General features: G+C 55.6%; 1 long non-coding RNA gene across 1 annotated transcript; it reads right to left on the minus strand.

Moving 5' to 3' along the window:
- Positions 1-3,572: 3,572 nt before the first annotated feature.
- Positions 3,573-6,255, minus strand: LOC142823274 (uncharacterized). The gene is made up of 4 exons (XR_012898546.1): positions 5,915-6,255; positions 5,414-5,515; positions 4,273-4,517; positions 3,573-3,962 (listed from the first exon to the last, which is right to left on the minus strand). It is a non-coding gene; the product is annotated as an uncharacterized LOC142823274 (long non-coding RNA).
- Positions 6,256-22,122: the final 15,867 nt, after the last annotated feature.

Below are 22,122 nucleotides of genomic sequence, written 5' to 3' on the forward strand. Positions count from 1 at the left end.
GGGCTCCATGGAGCTGGCCTGTGTGGAGAGCCGGCTTAGAAGATAGTTCCCCGAACATCTCATGTCTGCCCTGCCCCCACGCTGATAGGGAGGCAGCAGTGGAGGGGGATGGGTGAGATGTGGTTCCATAGGAGCTGATACACATGGGGAGCTGTCTTAAAAAGCTGCTTCCTCTGTGCACCAGCTCCTGCCTGACTCCCTCACCCTCCGTGTTGCTGCATCTCTATGAGATGCAGCAGCCCATGGTGCGGGCCAGGCAGCTCCATGGGATCTGGTGCTCATGGGGAGGCAACTTAATAGCTGGATCCCCGCAGACACCAGCTCCCACCTTCCCCCCCTCTTGCTGCTTCTGTTCCTGAGGCAGCCGGGGGAGGGGTGCGTGGAGTCGACAGGATTAACCAATAAGCCCAGACGTATCGGTTAATCGTGTAGCCAGCTACACACGTTGACACCCCTAGTTTGTGCTGCTGCTGGTATCGGCGCTGCCCTCTGAGGTAGCCCCTGGCCAGTGGCACCCACTCTCTGGTCACCTGGTTTGGGAGGCAGGGCTGACACCCGCCGTGGTGCTGAAGGAAGTGCTGCAATCCCGCCCCTCCTGCACTTCCTGCTGCACCGCTCTTGGGGCAGCACTGACGGCCGAGCGGGTGACCAGAGAGTCGTGGCTGCTCCTGGGGCGCCCAGCTCGGAGGACAGGGCCCCCGCCAGCAGTGGTGCAGAAGTAGGAGTGACACAACACGGAGCCACCCTGCTTCTGTGCTGCTGCTGGCAGGGACGCCGTCGTCTAAGCTGGGCCCCTGGCCAGCAGCCACTGCTCTCCAGCCACCCAGCTCAGAAGGCAGCCCCACACCCTGCAGCACTGCCCCCTTCCCTCTGCGCTGCAGCTGGTGGTGGCGCTGACTTTTGAGCTGGGTGACCTGCCAGGGGCCGCTGCTCTGCAGCCACCCAGATGGAAAGGCAGCCCCACCGCCAGCAGCAGTGCAGAAGGAAGGGTGGCAACACCGGACCAGGCCTCCCTTCCTCCTGTGCTGCTGCTGTCAATGGGGCTGCCTCCAAACCGGATGGCCAGACAGTAGCCGCTGCTCTCCAGCCACTCAGCTGGGAAAGCCGGGAGAAATCCGACAGTTTTTAATATTTCCAAATATCTGCCCAAAGGAAGATTTGAGGCCCGAAGACGAGGTCATGGCTGGGAAAACCCAGGCGGCCAGTGACCCTGTTCGCGAGCCCCCTCCCCTGGCCCTGGGACCCCCTTTTGGGTGGGGAGCCCCAGCTGGAGAAAGGCTGCACTAGGGGATTCCCCAATGACCCTGGAGACCAACAGGGCCAGGAGTTTCTGGCAGACCCTTTCCCACAACTTCCAGGGAATACGCCGGAACTAGGGCCCCATCGCGTCCCCCTGCAACCTCGCCCATTTCACAGCCAGACCGTGTCCACGCTGCTCCCTGGCACACTCCCGGGGGCTTCCGTGGGAAATTTCCCGGCTCTCTGACCAGCTGGGTCCTGGCCCAAACTAGGATTGTGTGCAGTAGGGGTGGGGGCATCCCAAGAGTGCCAATTTCACTTGTAGCCTGTGGGGCAGAGCTAGAGCAGTTCCACCCTCACTTCTCCCTGCCCCTCAGGCTGGCTCTGATCTGCCCCCTCTGAAAGTGCCCATGTCGGGGCAGGACAACTCCTGTCCCATCCCAGCAGGGCCAGGCGAGCAGCTGGTGCCTAAGGCCCCTTCGCCACATTGGGAGCTCAGACTCCCCTCGCCATTCCCCCATCCCCTCCTCTCCCCCCGTTGCACGTCTCCTGGCTGTGAAATGGGTGGGGCCCTAGTCAGGTTCCCAGGGACCTTTACCCCCCACAGAGCAGGGGTGGGGAACCTTTGTTGGGTCGGGGCCACTGACCCACAGAAAAATCTATGGGGGGCTGCACACAAGTGAGAAACAGCCCCCCTCCCCTCCCCAGCGTGGGCCCCCAATGCAGGGGGGAGCCCCGACCTTCAGGGGCCGGATCCCCGCCAGCCGGGGCTGCATCCGGCCCCCGCGCCTGAGGTTCCCCACCCCCGCTGTAGGGATCTGCACTGGATGGGAGTCTCCCTGGGAAGGGCCTGGCCAGGTCTCCGACGCCCAGGGCAGGGCTGCAAGGCGCCCCGGTTGCTGGGGCTTCTGTGCCCGGCGTCCTGGCTGAAGGGCACCGGCAGCCCGAGCTCGGGTCTGGGGGAAGCGGCGCGATGGGGAGGCCCCTTCGTCTGTTCCAGCTTTAGCAGGTCCCCGAGGTTCAGCAGGTCCCTCTCTGCCCTGGCCGGCCGGTTTCCTCCTCCGCTGCCCTGGTCCCGTGTGTGACCTCGCCTGGTCCTGGCTGCTGGGCGGGTTGTTTAGTCTTCAGTCTGCGCCGTGACACTCCCCGTCTCTGGGCTGGAATCGTCTCCGTCGGGTCGCTGGGTCCAGCCCGCGCCTGGTTCCGAGGGGACGGCAGCTTCTCCCGCCACAAAGCCTGCAGGCTCCCAGCTTCCCTCTGGCAGAGCTTGCCATAGGGCAGAGCGGCCTAGTGGGTGGAGTCTGTATTGGCCCCTTTTCTCAGGTCAGTTTGGCCCAATGGCCAGAGTCAGAACTTTGCCCCTTTTCTAAGGGCAGTGTGGCCCAATGGCCAGAGTCAGTACATTTCCCCTTTTCTAAGGGCAGTGTGGCCCAATGGCCAGAGTCAGTAATTGCCCCTTTTCTAAGGGCAGTGTGGCCCAATGGCCAGTGTCAGTAATTGCCCCTTTTCTAAGGGCAGTGTGGCCCAATGGCCAGTGTCAGTAATTGCCCCTTTTCTAAGGGCAGTGTGGCCCAATGGCCAGTGTCAGTAATTGCCCCTTTTCTAAGGGCAGTGTGGCCCAATGGCCAGAGTCAGTAATTGCCCCTTTTCTAAGGGCAGTGTGGCCCAATGGCCAGTGTCAGTAATTGCCCCTTTTCTAAGGGCAGTGTGGCCCAATGGCCAGTGTCAGTACATTGCCCCTTTTCTAAGGGCAGTGTGGCCCAATGGCCAGAGTCAGTAATTGCCCCTTTTCTAAGGGCAGTGTGGCCCAATGGCCAGTGTCAGCAATTGCCCCTTTTCTAAGGGCAGTGTGGCCCAATGGCCAGTGTCAGTAATTGCCCCTTTTCTAAGGGAAGTTTGGCCCAATGGCCAAGGTCAGTTTCTTGCCCCTTTAATCCAACCAGTGTGGCCCAATGGCCAGTGTCAGTAATTGCCCCTTTTCTAAGGGCAGTGTGGCCCAATGGCCAGTGTCAGTACATTGCCCCTTTTCTAAGGGCAGTGTGGCCCAATGGCCAGAGTCAGTAATTGCCCCTTTTCTAAGGGCAGTTTGGCCCAATGGCAAGTGTCAGTACATTTCCCCTTTTCTAAGGGCAGTGTGGCCCAATGGCCAGTGTCAGTAATTGCCCCTTTTCTAAGGGCAGTGTGGCCCAATGGCCAGTGTCAGTACATTGCCCCTTTTCTAAGGGCAGTGTGGCCCAATGGCCAGAGTCAGTAATTGCCCCTTTTCTAAGGGCAGTTTGGCCCAATGGCAAGTGTCAGTACATTTCCCCTTTTCTAAGGGCAGTGTGGCCCAATGGCCAGTGTCAGTAATTGCCCCTTTTCTAAGGGCAGTGTGGCCCAATGGCCAGTGTCGGTACCTTGCCCCTTTAGTCAGGGCTATGCAGCCCAATGGCTACAGTCCATAAGCTGGCCCTGACTCACTGGGCTGTGCAGGACCCTGTCCAGGGACAGGAGATGGGGGAGGGGAGGTTCTATCCCCCGCGGGGGGGAGGGGCAGCTCCTCCTTCTCCCATGGTGCCCGGTCCAAGGCCGAGTCGGGTCCGTGGCTCCAGTCCCGGCGTGAGCAGGAAAAGCTCCGACTGATGCTCCTACTCCCGCTGGCAGCTCCTTCCCTGCAGGCAACACCGGCCCTGGAGCCAAGCTGGGGGTGGGGGAGCTGGTGCATCCCCGTGGCCGGGCTCCTCCTGTCCCAAGACAGCAAGGGCCTGTCATATGCGGGGCCCGGGACCCAGGGGGCAGTGGGGGCTTGGCCCTGGGCTGCGCCTCTCTAGGGCCCCCAGGGCCAGACCCCTCTGGCCTATCACTGCAGGAGCTGCTACCGCCTCCCCCCCCATGTCCCGCTGCCCCCGACCTGTTCCCCTCTCCCCCCCGTCAGGCCTGCTTCCCACTGGCCGCCCCAACCTCCCTCCCTCCCCCGGCCAGCCCTGCCTCCCTCCTGTCCCGTCCCCCCACCCTCATCTGATATCAAGTGTGTCCAATATTTTTTTAACTCACCTGGTAACCCTACTCCCATTGCAGGTGGGAGCCTGGGCGGGGTCATTTCCACAGGGCCCCCGGCCTGGCATCTGCCGGTGTCTGCTCTAGCGGCCCATTGCCCATCAGGGTCCCTCACCTCCGGCACAGCAGCAGTGGGCAGAGGGGTCAGGCCCCTCCCTGGCCGGCTGGCCGGTGTCCTCGGCTGGGCCCCCGAGGGACAGTCCCAGCTGGGCCCCGCGCTCCCTAAGGGGGGCTGTGCTGAGCTGGGATGGAAGGGAGGAGACGGGGCCCATCAGTGTCCTGCTCCCAACCCCCCTGGGTCAGGAGCCTCCCTCCCCACCTGCCTCTGCTGGAGCCACTGGGGAGAGGAGCTAATGGGCCCCCCACCTCCTGGGGCGAAGGGCGGTGGGCAGGGCCCCCCATGGGGACTTGCACCCCCAGCTGGTTTTGCAGGGTTTGCACCAGACAGAACCAGCCAGGCAGCACGTAGCTACACAGCAGAGTGGGGAGTCTGGGGAGAGATGGAATCCTGGGGCCAGACTCGCTCGTCTTTCGCCGGGACCGTGTGCGGGACAGGCAGCGCCCCGGGATCTGCATGCGCCCAGGCCAGCCCCCTCCCCACTGGCCGCTCCTCCCTTGGCCAGATCCACTCCCCCCAACTCCATCCCGGCTAGGCCCCTGCTTCCCGCCGGCTGGTCCCTTCCCCCCCTCCCCGCTCCCAGTTCTCCCCCCCCCCCCATCAGCCCTGCTCCTCCCGACCTCCTCCCATCCAGCCCTGCTTCCCGCTGGCCGGTCTTCCCCACCCCCGATCTCCCCGCACCAGCCCCGTTCCCCCAGCCCCATCCCAGCCTCACTCCCCTCCCAGCCAGTCCCCCCCTTCCCGTTCTGAGATCACGTGTGTCTGGGAGGTTTTTCAAACCCATCTGGTAACCCTACCAGGGGACAAGGAGGGGCCCATGGCCAGATAGGAACCTTATCGTCCCCGGGTCTCCCCTGAGCCAGGAGAAGATGAGCTGGGCCCAAGTCTGGCTCAGGCCCGGCTCTGACTCTGCCCTCCCCAGGGGTCACTCCCAGCCCACAGCCCTGCCACTGCCGGCCCTGCGGCCTGTGGGAGCCACCTGCTCACCCCGGGGGCCAGAGAGGCTCAGAGGTCACTCACCTCCCATGCCGGGTGCGGGGGGGCAATTACAACCGGGCTCTGCTGCTCCCTGGGGCCTTGGCTCCCTTGGGACACTCTGGGCGCGATGCAGGAGCTGACACGCTGCGGGGAGAGGAGGGGGGCAGGTCAATAGACCCGAGCCCAGCCTGTGCCAACGAGCCCCCATCCCCATCCCCGGGGCTGGGCCCTGGTGCTCAGGGGAGCGAGTCGGATCCATGGGGCCTGGCTCTTGGGAAGGGCCTTGTCTCTCCAGACTAGGTCAATGTGGATGGATCCCATAGTGGGGGGGGGGGGGGGGGAGTTGTGAGGGGGAGGGGATGGGATTTGAGGTTCTTGTTCCCAGAACTAGCCAGGCCCTGAGATCAACTTCCACTCCCAGCCCTGACCCTGGAGGGGGAAGGGCCCAACACAGCCCTGACCAAGGGTCCCCAGTCTCCCCTTTCCCACCCTCCACCCCCAGTGCTAAAGGAAAACAGCCTCCCCCTGCTCGCCCATGCTCACCTCCCCGCTGTCTGCGCGCCCGTGTGGGGCTCTGCCCGCAGGTCCCCCCGCAGGGCCGGCCCGAGGCCAGACCCCGCCGTGCGGAGCCTGCAAAGGAAGAGGAGCCGGGGTCACCGCTGGGAAACCTCCTCCCTCTCCATGGCCCCCTGCTCAGCCAATCAGCAGTGAGACTGGGAGAGGGGGCGGCCGAGAGGTCTCAGGGGACGTCCCAAGGGCTGGCCCAGGTCACCCCCGAGGGGTCGGTCTCAGAGCGATTCCAGCCCCGCCTCTTTGGGGGGCTTCCACACAGCCAGAAAGGGCTGGGGAGGGGGGGATATTTCTGAGGCTGCCCTGCCTTGCAGCTGATGTCAGGGAATCTCCATGAGCTCAGCCCCCCCCCCCCCACTCCTTCCCCCCCAGGCCTTTGTGGCATCACCGTCCCCTCCCCCCACACAGCTGGTGTCCTGCCCCTTAGGACACTTGGACCTAAGAGCCCAGAGCTGTACAACCAGCCACAGCCCAACCACTGCTCATGGGCACCGCCAGCAAGTGTGTGAGCAGCCCTGGCCCTTAGAGAGACTCGGGAACTGCCCAGAGATGGGTAGGTAGAGAAACAGCTTGATCACTCCCCCTCCTGCTGACACACACACACCTCCCCCGCAAGCCCTGCTGCTCTGGGACTGATCCGTCTGGTCTGTGAATCACAGAACAGTAGAATGGGAAGGGACATTGAGAAGCCATCAAGTCCAGTTCCCTGCCCTCACGGCAGGACCCAGCTCCGTCTAGATCATCCCTGACAGGTGTCTGTGCAACCTCCTCTGAAATATCCCCAGTGATGGAGATTCCGCAACCTCCCCAGGCAATTTGTTCCAGTGTTTCACAACACTGACAGGAAGTTTTCCCAACAGGCAGAAACATTTTCCAAATGTCCAACCTAAACCTCCCTTGCTGCAGTTTCAGCCCATTGCTCCTTGTCCTGTCCTCAGAGGCCAAGGAGAACAGTTTGTCTCCCTCCTCCTTGTGACACCCTTTTAGATACTTGAAAACTGCTCTCATGTCCCCTCTCAGTCTTCTCCTTTCCAGACTAAACAAGCCCAGTTCTTTCACTCTCATGTTTTCTAAACTGTTCCACATTTTTGTTGCTCTTCTCCCAGCCTTCTCCAATTTCTCCAATTCATTCCTGAAACATGATGCCCAGAATTGGAGACAAGACTCCAAGTGAGGCCTAAGCAGCGCAGAGTAGAGCGGAAGAACGACTTCTCCTGTCTTGCTCACCACACTCCTGTTAGTGCCTCCCAGAATCATGGTTGCTTTTTTTTTGCAAGTGTCACACTTTTGACTCCTATTTAGCTTGTGGTCCACTCTGACCCCTAGATCCCTTTCTGCAGGACTCCTTCCTAGAGAGTCACTTCCCGTTCTGTGTGTGTGAAGTGGATTGTCCCTTCCGAAGTGGAGCACTTTGCATTTGTCTTTATTAAACTTCATCCTATTTACCTCAGACCATTTTTCCAGTTTGTCCAGATCACTTTGAATTCTGACCCTTCCTCCAAAGCACTTGCCACCCCTCCCAGCTTCGTATCATCTGCAAACTTAATAAGCGCCCTCTCTATGCCAAGATCTAAATCACTGATTGAGATTGAAGAGAACCGTCCCAGAACAGACCCCTGCAGAGCCCCACGTGTTAGGCCCTTCCAGCATGGCTGGGAACTATTAATAATGACTCACCGAGAACAGTTTTAAAGAGAACAAAAGGCCGCGAGTCTCCCCTGTCAATAACCACCCACTCGACCAATCCGCAGTGAGACTGGAAGCTCGGAGGCAGCAGGGGGAGGGGAGAGGGCTCAACAGATGTCCGAAAGGACGGGCCAGGTCACCTCCAGCTCCCAGCGCTCTGCCAGCTCAGCTCTGAGTGAGGCCTCCGACTGCCCCAACCCTCCAACACCCACCCACCCTGCTTGGTGGAGCAGGGAAAGGGGGGAAGACGCAGAAGAAGGCGAGACAGAGGGAGGGGAGGGGGCAAAGGGGAACCAAACTGAGCAGGCTCCAAACCTCTCTGAGGCTCCCACTGTCTCACCGGGTCCGGCACTGCCGGCCGCAGGGAAGTAGAAAACGCCGACGAGGCTCCTCCTGCCCCCGCCCCTCGGTCCCAATTCTCCATCCTGGCCCCGCAGAGACCCTGGGAAGGGGCCGCGTTGCTGCCAAACCGCGGGAATCTCTGAGCTTGACCCGGCCTTGCGCCTCTGTCCTGATTGGCTGTTGTCAGAGTCTCTCTGTGAGGTCATCCCTGTCCCCCAATAGGCTGAGGTCCTGCCACAGGCCTTTGTGATGTCACTGCCACACCCACCACCAAAGGCTGGTGTCCTGGCCCTGGCCGGCCCCTCTGGATGTTTGAGGGGTTCCCCTGGGACCCTACTGAATGGCAGCTGGGCCTGGGGCCGAGCGGGCTGGGCAGTAACGACCCCAGGGCTGCTCCCTCAGCCCCACCCAGCTTGTCGGTCCTTAGCAGAGTGTCAGGCCAGACAAGCCCATTCGTGGGTCAATAAAAGTTGCCCCTCCCCCAACACCTGAGACATTAGGCCACTGTAACAAGTTGGGGGGCTGGGGGGAATTGTTAATAGGACTGGTCTAAGCCCTAGCGTGGATACTATAATGGACCCTTCTCTTCCTAGACTTGAATGTAGGTCCTGAGCTGGAATCAGCTCCTGCTAGAAACTCTTTCACACAGGTGGGACCAATTCCCTTGTAGTTTTTTCGTTTCCCCACATTAACGACAGTTGATACATTGGCAAAGCACCTCTAGCTTGTCTCATCAGCAGCACTCACCCTACTTTCCAAAGGAGAGAAGGTTCATTATCCTCATTCTGCAGAAGGGGAAACTGAGGCAGAGAAAGGGGCGGTGTTTTGCCCAAAGTCACCCCACTGGAAACTGGTAGATCCAGGTCTGTTGAGTCCCAATCTAGGGCTGGAAACATGCCGCTCAATCAGGAAGGGCCATATTAGTGTCCCTCTGAGCATGGTTCTTCAGGATCTAGTGGCTGGTGACTTAGAGTAAAGGGCCCTGGGGGAACAGAAAAAATTCAGAGCCAGGGGCCAGGGATGACAAAGAGCATGGAGTGGGTCCGGACGAGGAGCAATTAAAAGTATCATGCTGCACAGCTTAGAGACGAGGCAGCTAACACGGGATCTGAGGGGTGTCTATCAAAGGACAAAAGGTGCATGAACACCTGGCTAGAGAAGTGGGATTCACCTGTTCCCACAATACACCCGCTGCTGGCACAGTGCAGTGGCGATGCTCTGCCTGCGGGTCTGGGGAGTCGCCTGGATCCCTTTCCCATGGCAGGACCTACTGTCAGGGTAGTTCAGTCGTTCGAACTAAGGGAGCAGCGACAGTCCTGCTTTGTAAAACCAGAATGAACTTTTCAATTTGAAATGAAAATAAATGGGTTTGGTCATTGTAAACACTTCCTGTCAAAAACTGGATTTTTTCTAGTTGCAGATCAAGTCTTCCAAGGGGAAATATGATGTTTTGTATTACAGCCAATTTCTCAGTAGAAACACTTCCATGGCTGAAACATTTTAGGTTTCTCCAAGTGGAAGACTAAAGGAGAAATTACTATCAAGTAAACAAATTACAATCCTATAATCAATGGAGAAAAATCATAAAGAAGAGTTATTTACTTCTTCCCAGGACACGAGAACTAGATGGAGACCAAATGACATTTATAGGGAGCAAATTTCAAATAAGCCAAAGGAAGTATTTTTTCACATAGCACAAAGTCCACTTGTGGAACTCCTTGCCAGAGGATGTTGTGGCAGAAACATCCATCTCCATCCTTTTTGCAGCCACATTCTTGCTCTATTTCCTGTTCCTCTTAGGGACCCCAAACCTCTTCCGAGGCTCAGGTGGCCTTGTGGAGTGCTAGCGTGGAGATATCCAGTGGTCCTGTGATGTGAACTATCACCCACGTGGTGATTTGCACCTGACCCTGAACGGCCGAGGGAAGACCAGGAGAAGCTATGGGGATAGTTGCTGCCGGATTGCAGCAGCCCAGGCATGGCACATGGACAGGGGATAAGGCAGCAGTGTGCACAGACCTGCCCTAGGTGGCTGGTCCCTGCTTAGGAGACACCTGTGGGGGCTGGTCTGTCCCCTGGAGCATCGTTTGTACAGCTTGTCCTGCTGCGCAAGGGACATCATTGTGTCTCCATCAGTCCACTCTCTGGACTGCTCTGGCGTCGCCTTGTGTGACATTGCAGCCCATGGACCAGGGACATGAGTCACTCTGCGCGATGCATCATGGATATGCAAATGAAGTTCCAGGGTCTCGGAGGCTATTTCTACACTACAAGGCCATGTCTACACTGCCCAGTCTTCAGCAAGAACATATGCAAATGAGGCACAGCAATGAATATCGCCGTGCCTTATTTGCATACTAAATGAGCCACCATTTTTGCTCAAGAGGCTTTTGCGCAAGAAGGAGAAGTCTAGACTGCTCCTTCTTGCACAACCCCCCCCCCTTGCGCAAGAGTCCTTCTGCCGCTTATTTTCCCCTCCTGTGCAAGAGAGGGGTTTTGTACTACACTGCTCCTTCTTGTGCAAAAGCTCCTTGTGAACGATGGCAGCTTATAAAGTATGCAAATAAGGCACGGCAATATTCATTTCCATGCCTCATTTGCATATCTACTTGCGCAACAATGTGCCGTGTAGACACATGTAGCCTATGAGTAAAAATAGTAGAGTTGAGAATAACATTATAAAGTTACAGAAGAATAAATTATAAAATAGAAATGCCAGTGTTAGGCTATTGGATTCCCTAAGCAAGAATATTTTCCCCTTCCCACAACACATAATAATAATTAATAGGGGGCCACTGGAGCCACCTGGGGCCCTAAGCAATTGCTTAGTCTACTTACGCCTACTGCCAGCTCTGAAAATGTGGAGTTATACAAAGTTACAGCAGTACAGTCATTCTATGGTAGCTATTACAGTCAATTTCCTTGCGTAGAAGAGCCCTTAGTGTAAATAAGAATCAGACCATGTGTGCCTAATTCACAACTGGCATTACAGGCAGTCCCCGGGTTACGTACAAGATAGGGACTGTAGGTTTGTTCTTAAGTTGAATCTGTATGTAAGTCGGAACTGGCGTCCAGATTCAGCCGCTGCTGAAACTGATCAGTTTCAACAGCGGCTGAATCTGGATGCCAGTTCTGACTTACATACAGATTCAACTTAAGAACCCCAGGCATCCCCAAGTCAGCTGCTGCTGAAACTGATCAGCGGCTGATTCCAGGAAGCCCTGGGCAGGGGCTTCCTGTAGTCAGCCACTGGTCAGTTTCAGCAGCGGCTGACTTGGGGACGCCTGGGGCAGAGCAGCTGGGGTGCTGCTGGGTTGGTCCAGTAGCGCCGCCGCTCCTCAGCGCTACTGGACCAACTGAGCAGCACCCAAGCTGCTCTGCCCCAGGCGTCCTGATTCAGCCGCTGCTGAATCTGACCAGCAGTGGCTGAATCAGGACGCCTGGGGCAGAACAGCTGGGGTGCTGCCCAGTTGGTCCAGTAGCGCCCAGAGCGGCGCTACGGGACCAACTGGCAGCGCCCCAGCTGCTGTACCACAGGTGTCCGGAGCAAAGCCATGGAGCACGGGGGCAGCGGGACAGCCCAGACGCGCCGTGGCTGTCCTGCTGCCCTCAGGCAGCAGGCTTTGCTCTGCTTTGCTCCCCGTCCCCCTGATCTGCAGACCAGGGGGACAGGGAGCAAAGCGGCAGAACACGCGGGCAGCGGACAGCCCAGACGTGTCTGGGCTGTCCGCTGGCTGCATGCTCCGCGGCTTTGCTCTGCTTTGCCCCCCCCCCGTCCCCCTGGTCTGCAGACCAGGGGGATGGGGGGGGGCAAAGCAGAGCCAAGCCGCGGAGCGCGCTGCCAGCGGACAGCCCAGACGTATCTGGGCTGTCAGCTGACCGCGCGCTCCGCGGCTTGGCTCTGCTTGGCTCTGCTTTGCCCCCCCCCTCCCCTGGTCTGCAGACCAGGGGGATGGGGGGGGGGGGGGGGCAAAGCAGAGCCAAGCCTCGGAGCGCGTGGGCAGCAGACAGCCCTGTCCACTGCCCACGTGTTCCGCCGCTTTGCTTCCTCTCCCTGGTCTGCTGGAGACCAGGGAGAGGAACGGCCCCGTTCGTAACTGCGGATCCGACGTAAGTCGGATCCGCGTAACTCGGGGACTGCCTGTACTCCAGTTTTAGTACAGTAATAGATTACACTATTCAGTTAAATTACAGTAGCAAAATAATCCAGTAATACAATGAAGATTCAGGCACTAAAGTTTAGAATAATTCTAGGCTGATTTCTTTAAAATATTCATTTTATTTTTAATTAAATAGCCTTCAATCTTGTATGCACATATTTGTGCTAGATTCTTCCACTGTATATGAGCTCTCCTGATTTCCATCCACTCAGTTTTGGGGTAAAATAAAACAATATGGGTACAGTTTTACATCAGCCGAGGATCCATCCTAGAGAAATAAAAAGATACAGCAAAACGTTTAAAGACTGACAATGACCCCCATCCTTTATGCAAATATACACACCAAAATATAGCTGAATGCAGAAAGTCCATTTCTGCTAATAATTTGCCACCAGTGACTCTTTGCCTGATCTTTGTTTTATTTTTCAGTTACAAATTAGGGATGCCTGTTAATTAGTGAGCATTCAATTTAGTTGAAGATTGGATGAACACAGTTTCCTAGAGTGGGTGTGAACTTAACCCATGAGTACATTTTAGAGAAACATGATAGGTCATTTTCACCATTGACTAAGGTTACACTGTATTGTACACTATGTAGAAAGCCTATAGCTAACCTACACTAGACAATTAAATTAAATAAATATTTTCCTCACAATTCTCAACTGCATAGGTGCCTATATGTGTATAATAACCTTGTTGTATTTTCCATGCAGTGTTTTAATGGCAATCCATGAGAAACAGATGAAAACAAATGCAGACCTCAAAGAAACTGAACTTTCAAGATACAGGACTATGTATCACTTTAAAGACTAACAAGATGGTTTATTAGATGATGAGCTTTCGTGGGCCAGACCCACTTCCTCAGATCAAATAATGGAAGAAAATAGTCACAACCATATATACCAAAGGATACAATTTAAAAAAAATGAACACACATGAAAAGGACAAATCACATTACAGAACAGAAGGGGGATGTGGGGGGGGGGGGGGAGAAGGAAGGTGAATGCCAGTGAGTTAATGATATTAGAGGTGGGGAAGGGGAAGGTGTGTGTTATAAATGCACATATTTTTATCTGAATCTGACCTGTATGCAGAAGTCACATTCAGATCAATGGGACAATACCAAGGCACAGAAGATGCAACCTTAGCACTACCTCTTTTGCACTGTCTGGATTTTGGGTTGGTGGGATCTGCTCTAATTTACGACAGTTTTAGTCAGATAACCTATGAGCTGTGCCATTGCCAAGAATCTCAGTTGCGCTTAGTGCTGCAGATACTCTGGTTTCTACCTCTAGTACCCTTCTTCTTGCCTCATGTCCTAACATGGATTCTATCTGAGTGCTATGAGGAATTGCAGAGGGTTGCATTGTGGCCTGAACTGACTTCTATGCAGGGAATTTTTCTGCAAGTGGTTACAGTTCCTATGATCCCTGTGCATTGCCAAAATGAATCCCAGAGTTCTTTGTGCATTACTTGCAAACTTAAGACAATGACTGTGTTTTTTATCTATCTGTGCCTGTTTCTAAAGTTTTTGAGGCAAATATATGTATGGATACGTGTACTGTATCTCTTATACCTACAATTCATCAACGCCTTTGATGTGCAACACAGCAAGCATGTTGATGAATTGTAGGTGTAACAGATCTAGTAAAGTGTATATTTGATGCTCCAATAATATATAACATTCAACAATTGGGAAAGTTATATGATTTAAGTCTGAAGAGAAAATTGGTGATTAACTTACAGATAATGTTACAGTGGGGGAGGTCTAGGTTGGATATTAGGAAAAACCAATTCATTAGGAAGATAGTGAGATACTGGAATGGGTTACCTAGGGAGGTGGTGGAACCCCGATCCCTAGAAGTTTTTAAGTCTTGGCTTGACCAAGCCCTGGCTGGGTTGATTTAGTTGGGATTGGTCCTGCCTTAGGCAGGGGGCTGGACTTGACCTCCTGAGGTCTCTTCCAGCTCTATGATTCTATGATTCTGTAGTAAAAAATAACTAGCCAAATAAAAACTTCTTGACAAGATATATGATACTTTCATTAAACTAATAATTAATACTTCATAAGGTCTGAAGAAGGGACCTTAATAATCTGTTAATTTGTTTCTGCAATATAAATTTGATTTAGCTTTGAGAACTTTTATTTATATGGTATAATAAATGCATACAGAAAAGGTGCACACTGGTTCCTCTAATGCTTGAATCATCAATCATTAAGTTCATTCATCAACTATTCTGCACCTCATATGTAAATAATAGATAATTCTCTATTGTGAGTACTTTTTCTCAAAGTGTCATAAAATATAAGAGGCAATAAGCCCTTTAAAGTCTACTGAAGTTAACAGAACTAAAGGCTACCTAGCAGGATCAGGCTCATGAAAGCGAATAACATGACTAAAATTTAAAAGCAGCTATAGCATCCATATGAGGAACATAAGAATTCTTTATATATTGTACTTTAGAAATATCATTACTTCATCTTTAAGCCACAGGCATCTCCGCAAAAACATTTATTTGTTAAGCAATCTGGATGGCTAAGGGGATTGGAAACATGATACAATGCCTTTCACTGATGCCAGTTCTAATCTGTTTCCCCAGAACAGCAATGAATGAAACTTGGTATCATTTGATGCCTTTGATGGACTCTGTGAAACCAGTTTAGGTTCAGACCACTCTGTGGAGGGCAGGTGCATCACAAAATCACACTTACAGCAAGTACAAATTTGTACCCTGGCTGGTATGCTCAGCAGAGATGCCAACTACAGAATGGAGAAGGAGAATGAATTATCTTCATCTCTAGAAAGCACATTTCTTAGCAGCAATGGGCACTTGTTGCATGGTTATGCTGATGCTCACCTCAGGTGGATTACTTGGAGCCACCTCAGGGAATGACAGGACTTGGGAATGAGGCAGCCCCATTGTCACACAGCTGATCCCTGGAAGAATCATAGAGCTGGAAGAGACCTCAGGAGGTCATCAAGCCCAGTCCCCTACCCCAAGCAGGACCAATCCCAAGTTAATTGACCCAGCCAGGCCTTTGTCAAGCCCAGACTTAAAAACCTCTAGGGATGGAGATTCTGCCACCTCCCTCGGGAACCCAGCCCAGTGTTTCATCACCCTCCTAGGAAATAGATTTTCTAATATCCAACTTAGACCTCCTTTCGCCCCAATTTGAAGGGCTGTGCACTTACACATTTGCTTTCCTGCCATGTTTCTGGATGTACAGGTGTGTCTGTCCGCACCTCTGCTAAGGAATCCCCTTCCTCTCTCAGGGGAAACAGGGTTGTTACTCAGCTGGCCCAAGAGTCCTCCTGAGTGTGTGTGTATAAGTGTATGTGTGTATGTGTGGGGAGGGAGGGCTTTGTCAATGTGCGGTCGCCCTCCTACCCACTAAGGTGAGGGGCCGTCGAAGCCACAGAATAAGCTGCAAAGAACAGGAAAGGGGGGCAAGTAGGAGGCTGGGGGGGGGGGGACCCGGAGGAAGCAGGGGAAGGAGGAGGCCAGAGAGCAGGGCAGAGCGGCAGAGGGGCTGCGGGGAGAAGCAGGGCAAGACAGGAGAGCCAGTTCTAGCCCGGGGGCGAGGGTGCCGCCCTGATCTCCCCCCAGCCCTCCTCCAGTGGTGAGCGGGGAGGGGCCGGACGCCCCGAGCAGCCCCGGGGGGGCGGTGGCCGGTCGGGGCGGGCTGAGAGCGGGGATCACGGCGGCCGCTCTCCCAGCGGCTTCTCCTCCCACCCGCGGGGGACTTTCCGCGGGCGGCGCCTCCTCCCTGGGCTGGCGGCGGCTCCCGGCTCTGCCCAGCGCGGGGCGGCTGCTGGGGCTTGGGCTGCTCCTGGGCTGCGGTGAGCGACGCGTCTTCCCCGGGGGCCGGAGTTGGGCGAAAGTTTGTGCCGCGGGGCCCGCGCTGGTTGGGGGCTCGTGGCCAGGAAGGGGTGGGGAGGCAGAGCCTGGCCAGGACCCCCCCCCCCCACACACACACACCCCGGGTGCGTTGGGGGCGGGCGGTGCCCGGCGCTGCTGGGATACAAGCTGCCGGGCAGGGGGTTTGGGGTCAGATTCCTCCTGCGGCCGCCTCGGCACGTGGGGCTGTAAATCCCCCCCCCCCCCCCCCGCTAGGTGCTATGTTCGGTGTGTCCCCCATGCTGCGAGGTGCGCGTGGCCAGCTGGGGTGGGGACGGTCCCATCCTCTTTCCACGCGCGGCCCGCTGCCTGCGAGTGGGTCTACACGTGCGTGGATGGGAGGACAAAGGGGCCTGCGCGGGCCGGATCCGGCCCGCTGAGCAGGTAGCTCCGGCCCACGGAGACCCTGCTGCTCCCCCGCCCCCAGCCCAGGCGGGGCCTTGGAGCGCGCGAAGCCTCCTCCCACCCTGCCAGGTGCAGGAGCAGGTCGCTGCTCGCAGGCGTAGGAGGCTTCACGTGCTTGTCCCCTCCCCCCACCGCCAGTCAGGGCCTGGGGCGGGGGAGCTGCCGACTCCGAGTGCCCTGAGCTCCTGGCAGGGGGGAGGAGGCTTCCTGTGCTCCCCTGCCCCTCCCTCCCAGTCCTGATTGGCCTGGGGGTGGGGGGAGCATGCCATGCCTCTTCCAGGGCATGGGGCCTAATGGGAAGGAGGGGGGCAAATGGCCTCCTATCATGGTCTGGGGGTGGGGTAGCCCCACTCCTTCCTATTTGGGCTCTGCCCCAACTGGATGGCCGGGGGCTCCTTCACTGGGCAAAAATTACTGCCTACCCCTGCCCTTAGAGGTGTAGAAATGTTCCTCGGATTCTGACACTCTCATTGAACGCTTCCCTCCCTCCCCTCTTACCTTTGCTAACAGTGTTTGTTTAGAAGGAGGGGGGGGGGTTATACTTGTTCAAGCCTGGGGGAAGCGCTCTTTTGTTTCCTCCAAAGCCATCACACGCACCCTTCGCCCTGAATCTGCGGCCCCTGGTATTGAGAGTTGGGGTTGAAAGCACCGAGTCCCACCTGTGGTTTGTTGTGACCCTGGGGGGAGGAGTGACACTCTTCTCCCCCTTCCCAAATCCGCTCTTGCGGAGAGTAGTTGAATCCACAGCAGCCTGGTTGTCTTACTGGAAAAGAAAGGGAAGGCAGAGCCTGGCCTCAGTGGGAGTTACGTGGGGATAAAGGAAGAAAGGGGACATGAGATTGGTGAGTTTTAAGAGAGCCATTTACAGAGCAGTAGTTATGTTACTTTCCAGAGCAGTGCAAGTACCTAAAGAAGCCACTGCTGCTAGGCACCGCTTGGGCTGCGTCTAGACTGGCAAGTTTTTGCGCAAAAGCAGTTGCTTTTGCTCAAAAACTTGCCAGCTGTCTACACTGGCCACTTGAATTTGCACAAGAGCACTGACTTTGTAATGTACAAAATCATTGCTTCTTGCACAAATACAATGACGCTCCCGCTCGAGCAAAAGCCCTCTTGTGCAAATGCTTTTGCGCAAGAGAACCAGTGTAGACAACCCAGAATTGTTTTGCGCAAAAAAGCCCTGATGGCTAAAATGGCAATCGGAGCTTTTTTGCACAAAACCATGTCTAGATTGGACATGGATGCTTTTGCTCAAAAGCGCTTTTGTGCAAAAGCATCCGTGCCAATCTAGATGCGCTTTTGCGCAAATGCTTTTAATGGAAAAACTTCCATTAAAACCATTTGCGCAAAATCATGCCAGTCTAGATGTAGCCTTGCTGTTTCCCTGTTGAGGAGCTGGGCTTCGTGCACAAACAGGGAGTAGAGTGCAGTGAGATTGCTTTGCGGCAGCGTTTCTGTGTTCAGCGAGGTGCCCTTGTGGGGCGGGAAAGAGAGCGCTGCTGTATCGTTGCCTGAGGGGGCAGACTATCACAGTGTGCTCCACTAGGGTGGAGTGTGAAATCGCAGAGAACTGGTTGCGCTCAGGCGAGCTCTGGAGAATAGTATGCCAGGTAACTGCTTTCTGTGCTTTGCCAGATGAGGTTTTATTGGGTTTAGTCATGCTCAGTGTAAGCACAGTTTTGTTTGGCTTCAAACTGGGAGAGGATACCCTTTCTCACACACCACTTCTCATAGACTAATAGACTCATAGACTTTAAGGTCAGAAGGGACCATTATGATCATCTAGTCTGACCCCCTGCACAGTGCAGGCCACAGAATCTAACCCACCCCTCTTAGAATAATCCTCTCACCTATATCTCAGGGTATGTCTACACTACCCCCCTAGTTCGAACTAGGGGGGTAGTGTAGACATACCCTCAGATATTGAAGCCTTCAAATACTTTGAAGGCCCCAACATGCAGAGAGTCCTCCAGCTGTGATCTGTGCCCAATGCTACAGAGGAAGGCAAAAAACCTCCAGGGCCTCTGCCAATCTACCCTGGAGGAAAATTCCTTCCCGGCCCCAAATATGGCGATCAGCTAAACCCTGAGCATGTGGGCAAGACTCACCAGCCAGACACCCAGAAATTTTCCTATAGCAACTCCTATCATCCCTCCATTGACCTATTTCCAACTGATAATGAATGGTCAATTAGTTACCAAGATCATGTTATTTCATCCAACCATCCCCTTATCATAGAATCATAGAACTGGAAGAGACCCTAGAAGGTCATCAAGTCCAGCCCCCCGCTCTAGGCAGGACCAATCCCATCTAAATCAACCCGGCCAGGGCTTTGTCAAGCCGAGACTTAAATACCTCTAGGGATGGAGACTCCACTACTTCCGTAGGTAACCCATTCCAATGCTTCACTACCCTTCTAGTAAAATAGTTTTTCCTAATATCCAATCTGGACCTCTCGCAGCACAACTTGAGACCATTGCTCCTTGTTCTGCCATCTGTCACTACTGAGAACAGCCTCTCTCCATCCTCTTTGGAACCTCCCTTCAGGAAGTTGAAGGCTGCTATCAAATCCCCCCTCACTCTTCGCTTCTGCAGACTAAACAGACCCAAGTCTCTCAGACGCTCCTCGTAGGTCATATGCTCCAGCCCCCTAATCATTTTGGTTGCCCTCTGCTGGACCCTCTCCAATGCGTCCGCATCCTTTTTGTAGTGGGGGGCCCAGAACTGGACACAATACTCCAGATGTGGCCTCACCAAAGCTGAATAAAGGGGAATAATGACATCTCTGGATCTGCTGGCAATGCTCCTCTTAATGCATCCTAATATGCCATTAGCCTTCTTGGCTACAAGGGCACACTGTTGGCTCATATCCAGCTTCTCATCCACTGTAACCCCCAGGTCCTTTTCTGCAGAACTACTACCTAACTGGTTGGTCCCCAGCCTGTAACTATGCTTGGGATTCTTCCGTCCCAAGTGCAGGACTCTACACTTGTCTTTGTTGAATCTCATGCGATTTCTAGTGGCCCAATCCTCCAATTTGTCTAAGTCACTCTGGACCCTATCTCTGCCCTTAAGCGTATCTACCTCTCCCCCCAGCTCAGTGTCATCTGCAAACTTGCTGAGGGTGCAATCCATCCCCTCATCCAGGTCATTAATAAAGATATTGAACAAAACCGGCCCTAGAACCGAACCTTGGGGCACTCCACTAGAAACCGACCACCTGACATCGAACCGTTGATCACTACCCGCTGGGCCCGGCCTTCTAGCCAGCTTTCTATCCATCTTACTGTCCATTTATCCAATCCACAGTCCCTTAACTTGCTGGCAAGAATATTGTGGGAGACGGTATCAAAAGCCTTGCTAAAGTCAAGGTATATAACATCCACTGACTTTCCCATGTCCACTGAACCAGTAACCTCATCATAGAAGCTAATCAGATTGGTCAAGCATGACTTGCCCTTTGTGAATCCATGCTGACTATGGGGCAATGTACTGACACTGGCCATTGGGCCACACTGCCCTTAGAAAAGGGGCAATGTACTGACACTGGCCATTGGGCCATACTGCCCTTAGAAAAGGGGCAATGTACTGACACTGGCCATTGGGCCAAACTGCCCTGAGAAAAGGGGCAAGGTACTGACACTGGCCATTGGGCCAAACTGACCTGAGAAAAGGGGCCAGTTACAGACTCCACCCACTAGGCCCCCTTGCCCTAAGGCAAGCTCTGCCAGAGGGAAGCTGGGAGCCCACAGGCTTTGTGGCGGGAGAAGCTGCCGTCCCCTCGGAACCAGGTGTGAGCTGGACCTAGCGGCCTGACCATGACGATTCCAGCCCAGGGACGGAAGACTGAAGAACCCGCCCAGCAGCCAGGACCAGGCGAGATCACACACAAGACCTGGGCAGCCGAGGAGGAAACCAGCCGGCCAGGGCAGAGAGGCCAGATGGGGGCTGCACCTCAGGGACCTGCTGGAGCCTGGTACAGACCAAAGGGGCCTCTTCTAAGCGCTGCTTCCCTCAGACCCGAGCTTGAGCTGTTGGTGCCCTTCAGCCAGGGCATCAGGTGGAGAAGCCACAGCAACCACAGCGCCTTACAGCCCTGCCCTGCACACTCGTGGCCTGGCCAGGCTGTTCCCAGGGAGTCTCTCATCCAGTGCAGATCCCTATGTCAGGGGTGGGGAACCTCAGGCACGGGGGCTGGATGCAGCCCCGGCTTGCGGGGATCCGGCCCCTGAAGGTCGGGGCTCCCCCCTGCACTGGGGGCCCACGCTGGGGAGGGGAGGGGGGCTGTTTCTCACTTGTGTGCAGCCTCCCATGGATTTCTCTGTGGGTCAGTAGCCCAGACCCAGCAAAGGTTCCCCACCCCTGCTCTGTGGGGGGTAAAGGTCCCTGGGAACCCATTTCACAGCCAGGCAACGTACAACGGTTGGGGGAGGGGAGTCTGAACTCCCCATGTGGTGAGGGGCTTGGGACACCAGCTGCTCACCAGACCCCACTGGGATGGGACAAAAGTTGTCCTGCCCCAACACGGGCACTCTCGGAGGGGGCAGATCAGAGCCACCCTGAGGGGCAGGGAGAAGTGAGGGTGGAACAGCTCTAGCCCTGACCCGCAGGCTGCTGGGAAGTGAAATTGGCACTCTTGGGACGCCCCCACCCTCATTGCACACAATCCTAGTTTGGGCCAGGACCCGCCCGGGCAGAGAGCCGGGAAATTTCCCACGGAAGCCCCCGGGAGTGTGCCAGGGAGCAGCGTGGACACGGTCTGGCTGTGAAATGGGCGAGGTTGCAGGGGGACGCGATGGGGCCCTAGTTCCGGCATATTCCCTGGAAGTTGTGGGAAAGGGTCTGCCAGAAACTCCTGGCCCTGTTGGTCCTCAGGGTCATTGGGGAATCCCCTAGTGCAGCCTTTCTCCAGCTGGGGCTCCCCACCCACAAGGGGGTCCCAGGGCCAGGGGAGGGGGCTCGCGAGCAGGGTCACTGGCCGCCTGGGTTTTCCCAGCCATGACCTCGTCTTCAGGCCGCAAATCTTCCTCTGGGCAGATGTTTGGAAATATTAAAAACTGTCAGATTTCTCCTGGCTTTCCCAGCTGAGTGGCTGGAGAGCAGCGGCTACTGTCTGGCCATCCGGTTTGGGGGCAGCCCCACTGACAGCAGCAGCACAGGCGGAAGGGAGGCCTGGTACGGTGTTGCCACCCTTCCTTTTGCACTGCTGCTGGCGGGGGGGCTGCCTTTCGATCTGGGTGGCTGCAGAGCAGCGGCCCCTGGCAGGTCACCCAGCTCAGAAGTCAGCGCCAGCACTAGCCGCAGCACAGAGGGAAGGGGGTATGATAAGGTCTTGCCTCTTCCCCTTCTGCACTGCTGCTGGGTGTGGGGCTGCCTTCTAAGCTGGGTGGCCGGGGAGCAGTGGCTGCTGGCCAGGGGCTCAGCTAAAATGACGGCGTCCCTGCCCACAGCAGCACAGAAGCAGGGTGGCTCCGTGTTCTGTCACTCCTACTTCTGCACCACTGCTGGCGGTGGCCCTGTCCTCCGAGCTGGGCACCCCAGGAGCAGCCATGACTCTCTGGCTACCAAGCTCGGCCATCAGTGCTGCCCCATCAGCGGTGCAGCAGGAAGTGCAAGAGGGGGTGGGATGCAGCACTTCCTTCTGCACTGTGGCGGGTGTCAGCCCTGCCTCCCACATGGGGTGACCAGAGA

The sequence above is a fragment of the Pelodiscus sinensis genome, chromosome 32 (genome assembly GCF_049634645.1).
Source record: "Pelodiscus sinensis isolate JC-2024 chromosome 32, ASM4963464v1, whole genome shotgun sequence".
In the NCBI taxonomy this organism is placed as follows: domain Eukaryota; kingdom Metazoa; phylum Chordata; order Testudines; family Trionychidae; genus Pelodiscus; species Pelodiscus sinensis.